The sequence below is a fragment of the Periplaneta americana genome, chromosome 2 (genome assembly GCF_040183065.1).
Source record: "Periplaneta americana isolate PAMFEO1 chromosome 2, P.americana_PAMFEO1_priV1, whole genome shotgun sequence".
Lineage (NCBI taxonomy): Eukaryota > Metazoa > Arthropoda > Insecta > Blattodea > Blattidae > Periplaneta > Periplaneta americana.
Window position 1 is genome coordinate 153,491,641 of NC_091118.1, and position 20,015 is coordinate 153,511,655.

Sequence of the window (20,015 nt, forward strand, 5' to 3'; positions counted from 1 at the left end):
AAACAGCAACTATCTTCAGTTTTCTCTCTGTTTATATCTATCTGTATTCCTGCCTTTTTGTTTATTTCTTCATTTCTAACTTACTGTATTTTTATATTTCTTTCTTCTTTTTTCCTTTTCTCATTTCTGTACCTTTCTGATCTGTGGTCATTTGTTCACTTCCACATTTACACACACGCGCACACACACACACACACACACACACTCTCTCTCTCTCTCTCTCTTTTTTTTTCTTTTTTTTTTTTGTCTTTCCTATCCTGGCTCTCTAAGTGTTCCTATTGAATTTAATTTTTCTTTCGTTTGCTTGTTTGCTTGTTTCCTAATTTATTTCTATTATTCTTTCTTTCTTCCTTTTCCCGTACATGAAATCTCAAATTGATTAACTGTAACTTAAATTATTGCTTTATTTTGCATTTTTTTCCCCTAACTTTCCAGTAAAACAGGTTATTGTGTTACTTGACACATATTTGGAGTTATATTTGAGACTTTAATTATTTTTTTCTTAAATGATTAATTTATTACACAAAATAAATTTAAATGGACATATTTATCGTGCATGGGCCTATGACATTTAATTCGATATAAATTGGTAATGATAGACCTACATTCACAACAGTTCTTTCTCACGTTCTACTCGCAACCTGTCACGTTGAAGTCCGCGGTTTTAAGTATGACCCTAATTCCAATAATTAATCCGTCCTCTCTCTTTAATCAAAATGATGTTACTCTCAGAATTTAAAGGTTACTAAGATTTATGTAACGGAGAGTTTAGTTCAACGAATCTGACAATTAATTCATTTTTCTGGTAAGAGGTGATAATTTTAGGAACAACTCATATGCAACATATTTTCAGAATTAGATGCCAGTTTGTATAACGTATACAACACTTGTGGTCTATAAACGCCCCGTTCTGGCCCTCAACATTTTTTTCGTCCATTACTGTATCTTGTACAATAATGAAAATTAGTATGTGTTAAAACTGTTCTTCTGCTATATGAAAAAAAAAAAAATATATATATATATATATATATATATATATGTATATATTTTTGCGATTTAAAAAAATTATTTACAATTTTTTTTTTTTCCAAAATTCAGTTCACTGTGCAGTGATGAAGCTTTTCCCACGTAACTAAAAAACTATCCAACATTGTGATGAAATTTTTTGTGTGTATTATGCATGTCATTTCTACAATTTGATGCAACATCACTTCTCTGCCTTTGATAGATTATCTGATAAAAAATAAATACATAAAAAAATGGTCAAATATCAGTATTTTCTTCTAGCAAAAAATTAAACAATATATATATATATATATATATATATATATTATTTATTAAGGAATGTAGTTGAAAGAGCATGATATTGTAAACATGAGTTTCAGCAATAAAATAAAATAGAACATGAAAAAGTTAACAAGTTTCTGAGTTATGAGGGAAACGCGTCATCACAGCACAGTGAACTACTAACATTTTGAATTTTGGAAAGAAATATATAAATATTGTTTTTAAATCGTAAAAGTTTTTTTTTCATATAACAGAAGGGCAGTATTTTACACATACCAATTTTTATTATTGTACAAGATACAGTAATGGAGGAAATATAATGTTGAATATTTCCAAAAATTTTACTGCTGTAAGCTGTACCTAACTCCTTTAGAAATCAGATGAAGAAACGTAAATTTTAATTTATATTTGTGTATTTAAAAATTCTACTGCATCTCAAATGTTGAAAGAGCGGAATATCTTGTCATAATGGAAAATAGCAACCTTGTTTGGAAATGTATTGCTGTTACAAATGTTTAGATTATACGTTTTATGCATTTCAAAATGATTGAAGCCCTTTGTCATTTGTTAATGTTATTGCTATTACCGTCCGAGCTGGATTACACACACAATGCGTTCTATAGCACTATAAACCCAACATTATGATAATAATTATAATTACTACATGTGACTTTATTTGTAAATTTATGACGTAAGTAGATATATGCAGTTTTTCACAAATTTACATGAAATAGATATATGTATGTTATAATAATTTATATTTTCTTATGTGAAATTATTAGTAATTAATAATTTATTTATTTGTTTTGTCTGTTTAATTAATAATACTAATACTAATAATAATAATAATAATAATAATAATAATAATAATAATTAATAATAGGTCTATAGAATGGACTTTTGATGAAGATTTGGTCTAGTAGAATCTAGAATCTCGAAATAAAGATGTTTCAAACTCACGAAGAATGAGCAATAGGGTACCTAATTAATGTTGAAAATTTTATTAGAACCTTTTGTTTTTTGGTTCAGTCACAGATTAATTTTATAATATTTTTGTCTTTTACAGATTTCAAGAGTTTTATGTCACCTAGAACCTTTGAAGTTACCGTACCACGAGGCTAAATCAACATTTATTTATCAGGTAGGCCTATGTGACGTGCAGTTACTACTTATTACTATTAAAGTAATGCATTTTGTAGGTTATATTATACTTAAAGATTTGGTTTATATGTTAATTTATTTTAATTTGAATTTACCTTTTATGGAGGAACCTTTTAACAAAACTCAACTTAATTACAGGTAAAAAACAAATAAACAAATTCCCTTTATTGTGTCGTATAGGCAATTTGAAATATTTTTGGTAAATAGATAATCATTTTTACTCTATAAATAAGTTAGCGGTTTTAATGCTTCTGGATACATTGGATAAATACGGTACCCGTATGTAGAATTTTCATTGTATAAAATATTCTGACTTTTAGAAATTATAGTGCATGTAAATTCACATTGCACATTGTTCCTAAAAGGTTCAGAATTAGTATTTCTCTTAAGAATCTTGAATAGGAAAGAAGCACGTGGAGATATTGACTTTGAGTATATAAACTGTGACACGAAAAAATTTTAATTATCTTGTAATGGTGTCCATGGACAGAATCTACCAGCATCTTAACTCTAATATTTGTTGCATACTTTATAATAATAATTTTAGATCCCGTTGTAACAGAATTCCAATCTACAAAAATTTATTCTAGTTCCGATTTAAATTTAAAAATTATAGTTAGAGGATTGAATCTTCTGTAGAACAATTAGTAAGGGACTGTATTATTTCGAATATTCTCATCACATGGTTATAGGCCTACACTTTGCTCCGTTGAGACCTACATATTTTTACATATTATAAAGCAATGAATAATTTATTTAATTTAAATTTTCAATCATCTGACTTATCATTATCACAAATATTAACATTTGCTAATACATGTTGATTATAAAAGAAACGTATGGACGTTTTCGCCTGTTAAGGCATCAAAAGATACATGGTTATTACTACAATATCTAAATATAGGAAACATAGTGGAAACGTGTTCACTTTTATGGTAAATCATCAATTTTATGTGTATAACAGTAAGATGTTAAGTCACTCATTTTATGTAAATAAATGCTTAATATGAGCAGAGTCCGTATAGGCGTTTCTATCTGATGCGTTTCCAATTCACTGCGGGCTAAAGCAAGGAGATGCACTGTCACCTTTACTTTTTAACGTATCTCTAGAATATGCCATTAGGAAAGGTCAGGATAACAGACAGAGTTTAGAATTGAACGGGTTACATCAGCTTCTTGTCCATTTGGATGACGTGAATATGTTAGGAGAAAATCCACAAACGATTAGGGAAAACACGGAAATTTTACTTGAAGCAAGTAAAGCGATAGGTTTGGAAGTAAATCCCGAAAAGACAAAGTATATGATTATGTCTCGTGACCAGAATATTGCACGAAATGGAACTATAAAAATTAGAGATTTATCTTTCGAAGAGGTGAAAAAATTCAAATATCTTGGAGCAACAGTAACAAATGAAGAGTCCACTGCAAGAATGATGGATATCACTTTCTTGTCGAAAATGAACCAAGACTGTCAATGCATAGCTTAAGACATATAGAATGTACATAGAGAGTTATATGGCATTAACACTGATAGTCATTGCCCAGTAATGATCGGAAAATCACAGTTAAGCTTTGAGCGCTAAGCATTTCAAACTTTCATTGCTTCTCCTGAAAAATGTATTCCAAATGACATCCATCATTCTTGCAGTGGACTCTTCAAATATAAATGATACTCGGGAGGAAATTAAACGCAGAATAAATATGGAAAATGCCTCTTATTATTCGGTTGAGAAGCTTTTGTCATCTAGTCTGTTGTCAAAAAATCTGAAAGTTAGAATTTATAAAACAGTTACATTACCAGTTGTTCTGTATGGTTGTGAAACTTGGACTCTTACACTGAGACAGGAACAGAGATTAAGGATATTTGAGAATAAGGTTCTTAGGAAAATATTTGGGGCTAAGAGGGATGAAGTTACAGGAGAATGGAGAAAGTTACACAACGCAGAACTTCACGCATTGTATTCTTCACCTGACATAATTACTAACATTAAATCCAGACGTTTGAGATGGGTAGGGCATGTAGCACGTATGGGCGAATCCAGAAATGCATATAGAGTGTTAGTTGGGAGGCCGGAGGGAAAAAGACCTTTGGTTAGGCCGAGACGTAGATGGGAGGATAATATTAAAATGGATTTGAGGGAGATGGAATATGATGATAGAGAGTGGATTGATCTTGCTCAGGATAGGAACCGATGGCGGGCTTATGTGAGGGCGGCAATGAAACTTCGGGTTCCTTAAAAGCCATTTGTAAGTAAATAAGTAAGTGCTTAATATGAATTATAGAAGATTATGTTAATATCGATCTAAATAAAATTGCATTTGGAAAACTAATTTGTGTGTCGTATCGATGTGTGATGGAAATGTGTCTATACATAAAACTTATGTTACATATTATATTATGTTACATGTTTTATTAGAATAATGTTAACATAATAAAATTGAGGAAATATTTTGTCATACCTATGTACGATGATAGTATGCTACCATATGAACCAATCATATATATATACACTAATATGAGACCACGGTAAAATACTTCTTCTTTTTTAAAAACCAAGAATTAGTCATTTCTCCCCCCTTTTTTCCGTTAGTGTGTGATTGTAATAAATATATGTATAATTTATATTATTTCTAAAATTCATGTTCCATGTTCACGCTAATTTGACTCATCTACTTACTCTAATCAGTTGTTATTCTTGTATGCATAATATTATTCTGTGTTTTTGGCAACCCAGGATGCCTGGGCAGACGATTTTTTGAAAATAATTTATATACACCAAAACATAACATATTACACAGCAACTTGAAAGCATGCATCTGCAAAAAATACATGACACAACATATAGGAGAAACATATTTTGCATCTAAAAGAAGATAATTGTATTCTATATAAAACATAATACATATAGATCTACTACGACGTGTTATCATTACACTATAAATAACTTTTATGTGTAGCTAAATCATAATATTGACCAATTTTATATGAATTTTAATCGACGTCACATTTTAAAGCAATATATCATCATACATAGGTATGACAAATATTTCCTCAATTTCAACATTTTAACATTATTGTAATAAACTCATGTAACATAATACATGTAACATGGTTTCAGGCTTCAGTATAAATGATTGAACTGATTCAGTATGTACGAATAAATTTGTCAGAAAATGATGGACAGAAAACTTAACGGGTCTTGATTTGAATAATAATCGATAACGACGAATTTGTCCAAATAAAAATATAACGATTAAGCGTAATGAAGAAAAAGTAATAAATGAAGTATTACAGTAAACGCTAAAAGAATTATTTCCTAAGTGAACTTTATTTGCTACATGCACAATGATTTCTAATTCCAGTCGAAGTTTTAATCTGTTTTTATCCCCTTCGGTCAGATGTCTGCAGGTCTCTGTGTGCTTTCTCCATTTGTCGGTTGATCTATTTCTTCTTTTCTCTTTTCATTTTTGCTTTTTTTCTAGATTTTCTGATACCTCTATTTCTTGTTCTTTTCATTTCGTTTCTTCATCCATTTCTTCATTTCTTCTTGTGTTTGTTCATTTTTCCTATCTTCATCTATTTCCTCATTTCTGTATTTCTGAGGTACTTTGAAATGCTTTGTTTCGCACGATTTCGTATACGTTAGAAGAACTTCAGGTTGATATTGAGCATGGTATAAGAATTTCAGTCAATGAGCTTAGACAGGTAGTGAAAGAAAGGAAACACCAAATAAGAAAAAAACTTAGTAGGTTATTTTACGACGCTTTATCAACGTGTTAGGTTATTTAGCGTCTGAATGAGATGAAGGTGATAATGCCAGTGAAATGAGTTCGGGGTCCAACACCGAAAGTTACCCAGCATTTGCTCATATTGGGTTGAGGGAAAACCCCGGAAAAAACTAAACCAGATAACTTGCCCCGACCGGGAATCGAACCCGGGGCACCTGGTTTCGCGGTCAGACGCGCTAACCGTTACTCCACATGTATGGACAAGAGAAAAAAAATAAATCAAGAAATAGAGGAAGAAGACAAACATTAAATAATAATACAATAAATAGAGAAAACAGGAAATTTAAAAAGAAATCAAAAATACAAAAAAGAAGAAATACAGCAGTCAAGAAAGGAGAAATGAAAGAAGGAGAAAAAAGAAATAGAGCAGCTAAGAAATCTGGAAGGAAAATAAAGACCAAAAAGAAAAGAATAAATACAGCAATCAAGAAATGGAGAAAAAAGGAAAAACGTAAAAGAATAAATAAATATAGCAGTCAAGAAATTGAGAAAGACAGGAAGCACCGCAAAAGAAAAGAAGAAATAGTGAAATAAAGAACTGGAGAAAGAAGAGAAAAATGAGTCCGAAGTAACGGACTCTCCTCATGCCACGATCTCTCCTGTATCATTGCAGTGAATTTATTTTTGTGGGGCTTTTCCGTATATGCGTCCAAATTGCCTGACTGATCTTGACAAGATTCCATCTGTGATGTGATTCATACGGTAATTATGGACTTGTGAGAAAAATGTGGGAAGAATTTGATTTAAGGTTAGAGGTTTTCGTTGCCAAACATAGCTCACATGTCAAATTTTGCTAATATTATTTTAAAAATTTTGAATTGTTCTTGCATTTCCGTGCTAATAAATGGTAAATAATTCGAATTGCTTTTGCACTTTCGTACTATTTCATTTTTCCTACTTTTCTGCTTCAACCTTTGGTTATGCCGAAATGAATGAGGTTTGAATGGAACACGGTGTGAATTAAGTTTACATGTGTACAAAAATGGAATTTACTGTCAAGAAATGCGCCGATAACTTGGGCGTATTCAGTTCTCTTAATTTCGTCTTGATTTCAAAAGTAGTTATATTCAATGAAATTATTTTCTTACTGAATGGGTTAAAAAAATCATATGAATTTGAGATTAATATTGTGATTGATGAGGAAAGAGTAATTGTGGGAAAGCAATGGTCTTTATTTCGTGTTCATCTGGCAGGAAAAAATCTTCGCATTATCTTCGAACTCTGAAATGGTCTTCTAATTACCTTTACGTGTCCCGAAGATAATCGTTACTTGCGTTTCTTCCTCTTCGTTGTAGATTTCACTGTGCTCTAGAATGTTTTCACTCCCCGTGGTAATCACCTTTGACCTCTTGTTACATTGCTACATTATGCCGCTCCTCGCAAAGCAATTGGAGTTAACTGCAGGACAAATACGACGCACTGAAATATATTAAGATTAATTACACACGGGGAACAAGAACATAATTTTAATATTTGACTATAGCATTCATGCCAACAATAAAATTTACTACAACTTATTTGTTTACACATATAGGATTGAAGCAAGGCTGACGAGTTTTGACCATATGGTGGGTTCAACTGTCCTGATCAAAATTAGTTTTTAACAAAAATGGTGAATATGACAAAATAATTAATTGTTTATTTAATGTATAATAGTGTTACCAACAAAGAATTATAAACAGTGTTTCTAAATTATGGTAATATTTTCATATTATTATTAATATTATTATTATTATTATTATTATATATATAAACAAACTTCTCATAAAATAGGGGTTGCCCTGAAGGACAAAGTATACCAAATATACTAGTATTAGCAAATGCGTACAATTTTATGAAAATGTTTTCGTGAGAAATACAATTATTGTTATTATTGTGTTGTTAATTTACTTTATATATGTAATTTCTCAGAAGATAAATTAAATATTTTAGAGCTATCAAATACGTAGTCTTGGCCAAAGAGGATTCAAGATTGAACTCATTGCAGAAATTAATAAATTCTTTTGTAATCGTGCCTCTAGCACCCACTAATAACCCAATAGTTTCAATAGTTTGTAACTTATACATATGTAAATAATAAGGAACAGTTGGACCATAAATTTGATTCTTCTCATTGCTGATATCTTTCGGTTGAGTTGTATTCAATTCGAAGCGGATAGTAGGATCTATTATATAGCCTGTTGTGTTGTTAAAGGCTAATATATCAATCCGCCGACAGCTTTCTGTTTCCGATAGACCATGGATTTCTTCATAGGTGGTATATCCCTTCTCGAGAAGAGCTTGAGCGATTGCGGACCTGATTTTGTGATGCCTGGCATTGCGTAATGTCTCACCATTCGGGCAAGATCCAAGAACGTGGGCGAGGGTTTCTATCTCGTTGAAGCAGTAAAAATAAACTTAAAACAGAATTTGTTATAATTGACTTAAATATTTTAAAAAGCAAATAAATTAGTACGTCATCTAGAAATTTTCTCCCCTTCTACATTTTTATCAATTCGAACAATGCCAACATGCACTGAGAGATGTTAAGCCTATACCAATCTCGGCTGATGATGACAGTTAATTGTGCAACATTTAGTTTAACTGACAAAATTCTGGAGGCAGTAAATAAAAAATTACAAGTTGGAGGGATTTTCTGTGATTTATCCAAAGCATTTGACTGTATAAATCATAAAATGCTGCTAGATAAATTAGATTATTATGGAATTAAAGGTGTTGCACACCAATGGTTTCACTCATATCTCATAGATAGGAAACAGAAAGTTGAAATCAATACAACTATGAAATCTACATCGACATGGGGAACTATTAATAATGGAATTCCTCAAGGATCAATATTAGGTCCCCTACTTTTTCTAGTGTTTATAAATGATCTTGCCCCCCTTATAAAAGATGTAGGGCATCCCATATTATTTGCAGATGACACAAGTATAGTAATTACAGCCAATAACTCCAACACATTCCAATCTTCAACAGGGGAAATTCTCTTCAAAATATGTGACTGGTTCTCAGTCAATAAATTAGTATTAAATTGTAACAAAACTAACATAATTCAATTTAAATCCTGTCCAAATTCAACGTCGCAAATTTCTAGCGCAATAATTAACAATAGATCCCTATTAGAAACAACAACAATCAAATTTCTTGGCTTAAAAATCGATAATGTGTTAAATTGGAAAAATCATATTAAAGAAATTACCCCCAAACTAAATTCAGCTTGTTTTGCTATTAAATCTCAGAATTTATGTTTTTGTTCATTCGTAACGGAGTTGATTTCGTTAAATGAATTAAATGTATATATTATTTATAGAGTATTTACAGTTGATGTGTATCATGTTTATTGTTATGTTCTATAATATATTGTATATACTAGTTAAGTTTTATTATCGATCTAATTATATTTTGTCAATGTAGCACTAATATTAGTGCAGTGTTAGTGCGTTTATATGGTTAAAAAGTAGCTGGATAGACCATTTCAATTTAGTAATAATCCCACTTACAGTTGTCATGCTCCATTATTATTATGCACCGAACTAGGTTATACCTTTCGTAGCGTCCTGATATAAGCATTTAGGGTCAGATGATATACTAACCGATAACTTTCCTAACTTGTTTGGGAACGAAAATGCACTGCCTGGTAATAAGATATAAATTCATGAATAATATGTTACAGGTTCATAAGAAGTTACTTTCCTGCAAATAATTATAACTACCATAGAAATGGTCGTTTCAAAATCATTAGTATTTTTATAGCACAGGTACTTCAGAATTCGATCTCATGTTCTCTGTATAAAAACTCGCATCAATTGAGATGTAGCCCTATGAATCTTTCCAATACTCACTGACCAAGGAAATTCCTTAAAATAATTAAAAACTCTTAGGACATTCTTTTCGCATAACAAGCAAAGTTCCTATTTGCGTTAACTCTTCTTCTTTAATTAATTAATTATATGATTAAAGGAATTCTGTGTAAGTTCACAACTTTAAACAGTATTTTCTGTGGATTTGACGGTCAATTTGCTTCTACCACAACATAATGGATGACGTAAACACATTTCAGAGGTTTTGTTAATGGACGAAACACGCTAATAAAAGCGTCAACCGAAAAGCTTTGTTAATGAAGGAACATAAGTCTGTCGGTTGAAACCTCTCATAGAAGTGTTTGAGTCTTCAGGCCGGCTGCCCAAATCATTCCTCGTTCAAACTAATGTATTTCCACACTTGCACCTAGAAACGAGGCAATTTGTTACGTTAACTCTTTCGTTCTCCGGTGCTGAATGAAAATGTCATTTGGTCCCCATTCTGTTTATTGTGTACAAATTGACGGAATTGCTATACGTAAGAAGGACTAAATCTCATAGGGAAAAAAATATAAATTAATTTCTGATAGAATAACACAAAATAGAAAATAATATCCATCTATTTCAGTACGTTTTTATCTAAGATTAACATTCTTCTTTTGTTTTTTTTTCTTAATTACTTCCTTCTTGCTCAGTTATTTTTATTTCCCTTTGTTTCCTTGTTTTGCTTGTTCTAATCTATATTTCTACCTTTCCTTTACTATGTTAACATCTCTGTTTATGTTGTTTTTTGCTTTCTTCTTTTATTTTTTCTCCTTTCATAATGCTATTTTGAGAATTATACTACAGTAGTTGACAATTACCGGTTCTGTATTACTGATTAGCGGTTGTTTCGGTCCCACACTTTCGGTAAACAGACAGATAGGTAACAGATATATGGGTACCTGACTCTTGGGCCACGCTTTTTCGGTCAATGGTATTTTTGGGTCACTGCATATTGGTAATGACGTTTTGGGTAATTATGGCAAATTGATACCTACTTCGGTCATTATACCCCTTAAATATAATGAAATAGAAGGAATAATTATTTTCATTGTAAGCAATTGCACAGAAATTTGCCGTCTGAGTAGATACTATTCCATTTCTTCCTCTTTTTTTTTTTTTAATTTAGACCGGCCAGAGGCCGTTTACCAAAGTTATCTTTGTTTTCTGTTTTCGTTTTCATCTGTTTCCTTTGTTTTACTTACACTAATAAAAACACAACACCCATGCCTGAGGCGGGACTCGAACCCACACCCTTCGGACCAAGCGATAGGGAAATGCCATGCCCCTACCGCTTGAGCCATCCGGGCCGGCCAAATCTTCACTACCACTATCGGTCCACACCTGTGGAGTAACGGTTAGCGCGTCTGGTCGCGAAACCGGGTGACCCGGGTTACATTCCCAGTCGGGGTTAGTTAACTGGTTGAGGTTTATTCCGGTGTTTTCCCTCAACCCAATATGAGCAAATGCTGGGTAACTTTCGGTGCTGGACCCCAGACTCATTTCACCGGCATTATCACCTTCATCTCATTCAGATGCTAAATAACGTAAGATGTTGATAAAGCGTCGTAAAATAGCCCACTAACATAAAAAACTACCACTTTCAGCCGGACGCTCACTGCAGATGATATTCAGTTTGTAGGCCAGTGTCGTTAAATAAACATCCAACTGTCCTCTGTGCTTGTAGTCCTGGTATCTTCCTACAATTGACACGATTTGCTCCTGGTTCTTGATGTACGAGTATGTTTCGTTCAGGAGAGGCCTTACGTTTCTCTGCAAATAGCTTTTTTTTTTTTTTTCCCGTTGCTAGGAAATGATTTTACTTCTGCTCAGAAATAATTTATTGTATTGCATTTTGCAAATTGTGTTCCCCGTTGCTAGGAAATGTAATCTATACTAATAATAAATCTGTAAGCGAAATTTTTCTGGTAATTTTCGCTTTTCCAAAACTAATTGGTGTTAACATGTATAATTAATCATCCTGAAACCGAAAATCGCTTTTTTGAATTTTTTTTTTTGTATGTCTGTCTGTCTGTCTGCTGTCTGTCTGTCTGGATGTTTGTTACCTTTTCACGCGATAATGGCTGAACGGATTTCGATGAAAATTGGAACATAAATTAAGTTCGTTGTAACTTAGATTTTAGGCTATATGTCATTCAAAATACTTTATTTAAAAGGGGGGTTATAAGGGCGCCTGAATTAAATAAACCGAAATATCTCGCTTATTATTGATTTTTGTGAAAAATGTTACATAACAAAAATTTCTTTAAAAATGATTTCCGATAAGTTTTATTCCGAGCAAAATTTTGATAGGACTGATATTTAAGTCTGTCTGTCTGTCTGGATGTTTGTTACCTTTTCACGCGATAATGGCTGAACGGATTTCGATGAAAATTGGAATATAAATTAAGTTCGTTGTAGCTTATATTTTAGGCTATATAGCATTCAAAATACATTATTTAAAAGGGGGGTTATAAGGGGGCCTGAATTAAATAAACCGAAATATCTGGCTTATTATTGATTTTTGTGAAAAATATTAAATAACAAAAGTTTCTTTAAACATGATTTCCGATAAGTTTTATTTGAGGAAAAATTTTGATAGGACTGATATTTAAGGATATGCAAGAGTTTTAAAATATCAATACAATACATTCCCACCGCCGCCTCAGATTATAGTGTCGTTGTTCCGTAATTGCTATGTGCAAAAATTAAATTTTTTAGTAGGAAGAAAAACAAATTTATTCACTCTATGGCAGTAGTGCATAGGAGATCGTGAATTCTTACATTTTTACACAATCAACTCTATTAATTTGGAGTGATTTATTAAAGGATGAATTCAAGACTAATTTAGAAAAATGTTAAACGAATTATATTTGCACCAAATGAGTGCTCTCTGGACCAAAATGATTGCATTTTAATTATTTAAATACAATTTAAATTAAGTAGCATATTAAACGATTTATTCTTCTATCAAACACGAATGTTCCCTGGACCCAATGTTCTATTTTAATTATGTAATTACTTTATATTTATTTATAATAAGTGCAGCGGAGCGCACGGGTACAGCTAGTTTAAATTAAATCTATTTCATAAGCAATGATCAAGCAACATGACTGAAACAAAGAAATGAAAAAAAAAATGATAAAGTGACCCAAGTGACCGAAGTGCTGTACCAAAAATTTCGTAGTACGGAAATGGCCTATTACCGAAAATGCTGTACCAAAAATTTTGTGGGACCGAAATGTCTTATTTACCTAAATGGCCTAGTACCAAAAATGAAAAGTGACCCAAAAAGATGGACCGAAACAGCCTGAAACGGTATTACTGACACCTGCGATTCTATGTTACATAAGACCTGATGTGTTACATGGTTATACCCAGAAAAATAGTTGTCTAAAATGTATTATGATCGTTTTTAAGTTACGTATTTGTTAAAAATTATGAAATGGTGTTGTAACCCAAGTGCAGATGTTATTTATCTAAAACGATCTTACTTTCATTTGATTTTTCGTTTCTTTTTCATTCCCTTCATTTATTTTAGCTTATTTTGTTTGTATGTTTCATTGTTTTTTAAATTAATTTCTTCTTTTTCCTCCTTTAATTTTCTTTATTTCTTCCTTTTATTTTACTACTTTCTTTCTATAACTCTTTGATCTATTTTTTATTTCTCTTCGTCTTTTTCTTTCATCTTTCTTTGTTTCTACCTATCATTGTTCTTTTATTTTATCTTTTCATCATTTCTTAACAACTAATTACTTCAACATTCATATCTACACATGCATTAATCCTTGTTATGTATTTAAAAATCGATGTCGCGAAGTATTACACTTATTTTATGATTTCTACATCCCTCAACAATTATTTTATACTGTAAGGTTCAGAGTGACATTACAATTTATAGTTTACTTTGCTGAAATTTGTTCTAAAGACATACATAAATTAATTCAGTTTCTTTGTTCCCAAAATAGAAGATACATTTTCATTCTCCATATTGCACGCATGCATACTTACTCACAAATGGCTTTTAAGGAACCCGCAGCTTCATTGCCGCCCTCACGTAAGTCCGCCATCGGTCCCTATCCTGAGCAAGATTAATTAAGTCTACAATTATATTCCACCTCCCTCAAATCCACTTTAATATTATCCTCCCATCTACGTCTTGGACTCCCCAAAGGTATTTTTCCCCTCCGACCTCCCAACTAACACTCTATATGCATTTCTGGTTTCGCCATTACGTGCTACATACCCTGCCCATCTCTAATGTCTGGATTTAATATTCCTAATTAAATCCAGACGTTTGAGATGAGCAAGGGATGTAGTACATACATACACACATAGGCCCCTATAGAAAAAGAAACCCAGTCTTTATAAAACCAGAAAGCAAGATAACCTACTTTAGTTAACAATTGTACAGTTTAAGTGGATATAGGCCTATGTCACTAATATTTTACAGATTCTCATAAATCATCTATTCAAAGATTTAAATGAATCCTACTACATAATAAGTAAGTAGTCCTACGCAAGTAAGTAATTAAGGAAATAAGTACCGGTAAATGAAGAAATAAGTAAGCAAATAAATAAATATAAATAAATAAATAAATAAATAATTGGAACATAATTAGAAATGAAGATATTAGGAAAAAATGAATACGAAGTAAAACATTATAAATAGAAATGAAACAACTTAGCTGAATTTATTGGTTTGACCACATTTGAGAATGCTGGAGCAAAGCAGGCTAAACATTTATATAAATGAAAACCACAAAAGAAAAGAGGAAAAAAGGGAAAAAGACCTTTGTGGAGGCCGAGACGTAAATAGGAAGATAATATTAAAATAGATTTGAGGGAGGTGGAATATGATGATAGAGAGTGGATTAATCTTGCTCAGGATAGGGACCGATGGCGGGCTTATGTGAGGGCGGCAATGAACCTGCAGGTTCCTTAAAAGTCATTTGTAAGTAAGTAATTGTGTAAAAATTAAATCTCTTCATATTAGTGGAAGATTTTTAGATATTTTCAACATGCTCTAGACGTAAATACATCCAACGTTTCGGAGCAATATATATGCTTCATCTATTATCCAACTGGAGAATAGCTGATGGCATCGAATCCAACAAATAGATTTTCTCGTCCTCCTTTACCCGTTCCCTTTTCTCTATCTTCTCTAGTGATAAGACAGACATGTAACTCCGAAACTTTGGATGTCTCTACATTTACGACACAGTGTAAAGGTTTAAAAGCCTCGCAATATGTTGATCACTGCAACATTTTCAAATCTTAGTACATCTCTCTACTTTACTAAACCCTTATTTGTACGTCAGTTGAAAGTTCTGTCAGATGTGACCAGAAATTTGTAATTAGTTAACAGATACATACGTACCTCAGAGTACGATGCTTGGTCAAGCGAACGTCAGCAAGAAAGCGGAATGTCAAATAAACAGTAACAATGAGCATGCCAGGATCATTACAAGTCAAATCCTCTAAATTGATCACGTTCCTTTTTTGTCTCCTTGACAAATTCCGACATCATATATAGCAACGGCAAAGAGATGGGAAAAAAATCTCTGTCGAGATCTTTTTTCTCTCCCCGTCTTATTCCCTCAGCTTCTCCTTGCCCCACTCTCTAAAACATTCATCTGTCTATACGAGACATACCAAACTGGTTCACTGCGTTAGATGTGTTGCCTATACTGAAGGAAGTGTTCAGGGTTATGATCTAAACCTAAAGGTTGTGCGAATGTCTCGACTTGCAATTTCTCAGAATAGTTCATTCGTGATTGTGAGTGATGGACGACTAGCTTAACGTTGTAGATTCTTCACTGTTTTCGTGTTCAGCTTACAACCTTACGCAATAAACATCAACTGACATATAGCCTAGAATACTGACAAAGGTATTACGAAGTGCAGAGCTAACAGAGAGATTATTGCGTCGGCTTTCCACGTCGTCTTTCCACGCTATAGACTCAGCTTAAATGAAAATATTAAACATTTTTCTCGTGACACTTTTATTTTTTGTCATATTTTGTTTAGAACTCCAACATTGTCACTGTCATCATAACAAAATTCATCAAAAGAAAACTAGAATCGACACAGAAAATTTATAAGTAAATATTCCACACGTGAAATTTGAAATGCATTAATACGTAGTCCAAATAATACAGTTATACAATTTTGAAAGAAGTAGAACATGTAAAATGCGGGTATGTAAATTTATTGTTCATTTTTGTCTTTCTGCAATCAATATTATGTGTACGTATGTAGATGAGATACAAGAAGACTTATTTATTTATTTATTTATTTACTTATTTATTTATTTACTTATTTATTTACTTATTTATTTATTTGCTTATTTATTTACTTATTTATTTATTTAAGGAATCTGCCTTTCTCTGTATCATCTGCCGGTAACTTCGGTAGGCTTCATTCTCCTCTATAGTCCTCTACAGGATCAATGAGGCCGTGCCCCATGGCAATTAAAACAAGGATAAATTATAAATACTATTAGATGTTAAAGTGTGTTCATTAATTAATTAATTCATTCATTCACAGTGTTTTACACAAGGGCAGGTCTTTCACTGCAAACCCGGCATTCTCCAATCTTTCCTATTGTCTGCTTTCTTCTTAGTCTCCGCACATGATCCATATATCTTAATGTCGTCTATCATCTGACATCTTCTTCTGCCCCGAACTTTTCTCCCGTTCACCATTCCTTTCAGTGCATCCTTCAGTAGGTAGTTTCTTGTCAGCCAGTGACCCGCCAATTTCTTTTTCCTTCCTGATCAGTTTCAGCACCATTTTTTCGTCAGCCACTTTTTCCAACACAGCTTCGTTTCTTATTCTTTCTGTCCATTTCGCACGATCCATTCATCTCCATATCCACATTTCAAATGCTTCTAGTCGCTTCTCTTCACTTCGTCGTAATATCCATATTTCTGCCCCCATACAATGTCATACTCCACACAAAGCAATTCACTAGTCTCTTCCTTAGTTATTTTTTTAGAAGTCCGCAAAAAATGCTCCTTCTTCTATTAAAAGCTTCCTTTGCCATTGCTATCCTCCTTTTGACTTCCTGGCAGCAGCTCATGTTACTCTTTAACTTATAGTAAGAGGTACATACGTGCGTTATACATGTACAATAGTTATTTATGCAATAAGTGGATGATTATCCACGAGTTGAATACAACACATTATGGCATCTTAGCATTATAAATCGTAGGAAAGAAATTATGAAAGAAATTCAATTCGGGATCCATAGCTGACAAATTGTCTTCATATGTTCTATCGATTAGTTGCGCCTGGCTTTGGCATTGAGTATATAGAAATGGATGACCTTGCAGGTTGTGTTACAAATATTCCTCTATTTTGTTAATATATTTTCTCTGAACCGCAGAACTTTTTTATGTGACATTACAAAAGTGATTAAAATTGTTAAAGATTGGAAATAAATGATACGGTACGTTACCTTCTGTCCTGCATTTCATTTCTTGTTACGTCGCGCATAGAAGCGATAACCTAGATAGCAAGTGTTCCGGTATTACGTCAAAGCAAATACGTCATTGCTTTTATCGGCACGCGTTCTATAATAAGCCGATTGATTACGCATGATTTTGGATGTAGTAGCAACCTGTTTATAATGCTAGGATAGCATAAAATATATTTTAATGAATAAACATACTTAATTTCGTTATGATCACAGTTGGGTTTTTATTACGCACTATCACACAGTGTTAGTTGTTCCATTACTAGTATTACTCAAAAGTGTTAGTTCTGCATGAATGTTTTGATAAAACTGTATTAATTTTCCTTCGGAGATAATTACTAAAGGAGTACCTAGCGTTAAATAGTCCTTCCCTCCTCTACTTATAAATATATTATTTATAAGCCACAATACTCTTCATATACTAAATTGCGGATTATAAACAATACAATATTTTCGTCTAAAAAATATGTATATTTTATAAAGTGAACGAAATTGCCTTTAGTACACAGAAGGATTTTGAAATAGGCAGGATGTAACAAAGATATGTAAAGATGCAAGCGTTGGATTCATTCTTGTTAATAACTCAATCAGATGTATTAATTTTTGGGGTTGAAAACATTTCCTGTTTGTGTACAATGCAGAATATAAAAGTTAATCTGATTGGGTGCACAGTAAATTCTTAAATGTAAATAGGCCTATGTAAGTTATATGAATGTTAAAAATTAACTGTAATCCGAAATATAATTGGTAACATGGTAGAAAGTAAATTGTTACAAGCTCATGAAACTTATTTCGTTTGAATTTGAAAGTGTAGGCCTATTTGATTAATTCTGTGGCTCCAAGACAAAATGTGATATCATTTCTTGCAATTTTTCATGAGCGAGCATTTGTAGTTTGAAAGTTTGCATAAAGTAATAATAATAATAATAATAATAATAATAATAATAATAATAATAATAATGTTCATAACAACGGGTTAGAGAAAAAAAAATATATTCATGCCATCTTTTACCACAACAAAGATTGCACAGGCTGAAGCACAACAAATCGCAAAACATCATTTTCACCAAAAATTGACATTACCTTTTTTCTTTGAAATACAGAATTGTAATAAACGTCCAATAAGAAGATAGGCTAAAAGTAAAAATAAATTTATCAACAAGACCGAATGATAATTTAAAAAACTCTTTAAAGCACATATTTCTTATTTTAAAACCGTGCCTCGAATGGACATATACTTGAAAAATATTTCTAAAATATAAATTGTGAGTTCATACTCATTATGTAAATTAATACTTCCTCCCCTCTTAATGTAGCACATTTCTCCTCAAATATCTTGCTTAAATTTAGAGAAACTTTCTTTTCTTACTGCTTACCTCGTTGGAGCACTCGATTGCTACCTAAAACACAAACCCAATGCCATCAATATGCTATGGTTAGAATGGTAGTGGTTAACTTGGTTAACTTCTATATCATGAACCTTCTCGTTGTGCATGGTATAGGCTGCTCTCGTCCTCTTGCAGGAAATATTTTCTATTCACAAATATCACAGCTTACACTGTACAATATTCTCGAATTCACTGGATAAATCTTTGAAGCTCAATGAAGAACGTTTCCATGGATATGACCTCAATTGTTATTGTGTTGTTAAAGCACTGCCTGCTGGATCGCATCCTATAGCTGCGTAAACTGCCTGCTCAATTAAAGTTATTTTGCCGCTAGGTGGCAGGCAGTACCCACCGCTATTAACATTATCAGTATATGCAAAGTCACTACCTGCCACCTAGTGGCTACTCGCGCATAACCGTTGATTGGGCAGGCAGTGTAAGCAGCCATAGGGTGTGATTCAGCAGGCAGTGTGTTAAAGTAGCGTAATACTTTTCGTTCACTTCGTTGTAGTATGAATACTTCCAGCAGTTGAAGAACAGTAAAGAACACTGTACATAGCGAAAGGGCGAGGTATAATTCATAACACGTAAATTATATTATTTTTAATATAGCGCTTTTTGTTAGTGTTCCCATGTGAATACAAGAACAATAATTGTATGAATTCGGTGAAATCTTGATGGTTTGATTTTTAATTTTAATTAGGGATTATGAAGAGTGCGTATTTTGATTCCGAAAATAAATAAATAAATAAATAAATAAATAAATAAATAAATAAATAAATAAGTAAATAAATAAATAAGTAAATAAATAAATAAATGAGTGAGTGAGTAAATAAATAAATAAGTCAATTAATAAATATTTAAATAGAAATATACATTTTTATCGTCCCCATACCGAAAAAGACGGTTGCGTATACTACCAGTCTGTTATATTCATTATGTTCTGTTTATAGTAATGTAGTAATTTTGTATCATACTGATTAAGTGGAAGAGAAGGTAGAATGCCTTAACTCTGCCAGTTAAAATAAACCATTATTATTATTATTATTATTATTATTATTATTATTA

At 32.2% G+C, this 20,015-nt stretch overlaps 1 long non-coding RNA gene across 1 annotated transcript in view; it reads left to right on the forward strand.

Moving 5' to 3' along the window:
- LOC138695312 (uncharacterized) overlaps positions 1-20,015 on the forward strand; it is a 582,002-nt gene that overhangs the window by 198,520 nt on the left and 363,467 nt on the right. Inside the window, exon 2 of the long non-coding RNA XR_011331127.1 lies at positions 2,354-2,428. This is a non-coding gene — a long non-coding RNA (uncharacterized lncRNA). The remainder of the gene's footprint in view (positions 1-2,353; positions 2,429-20,015) is intronic.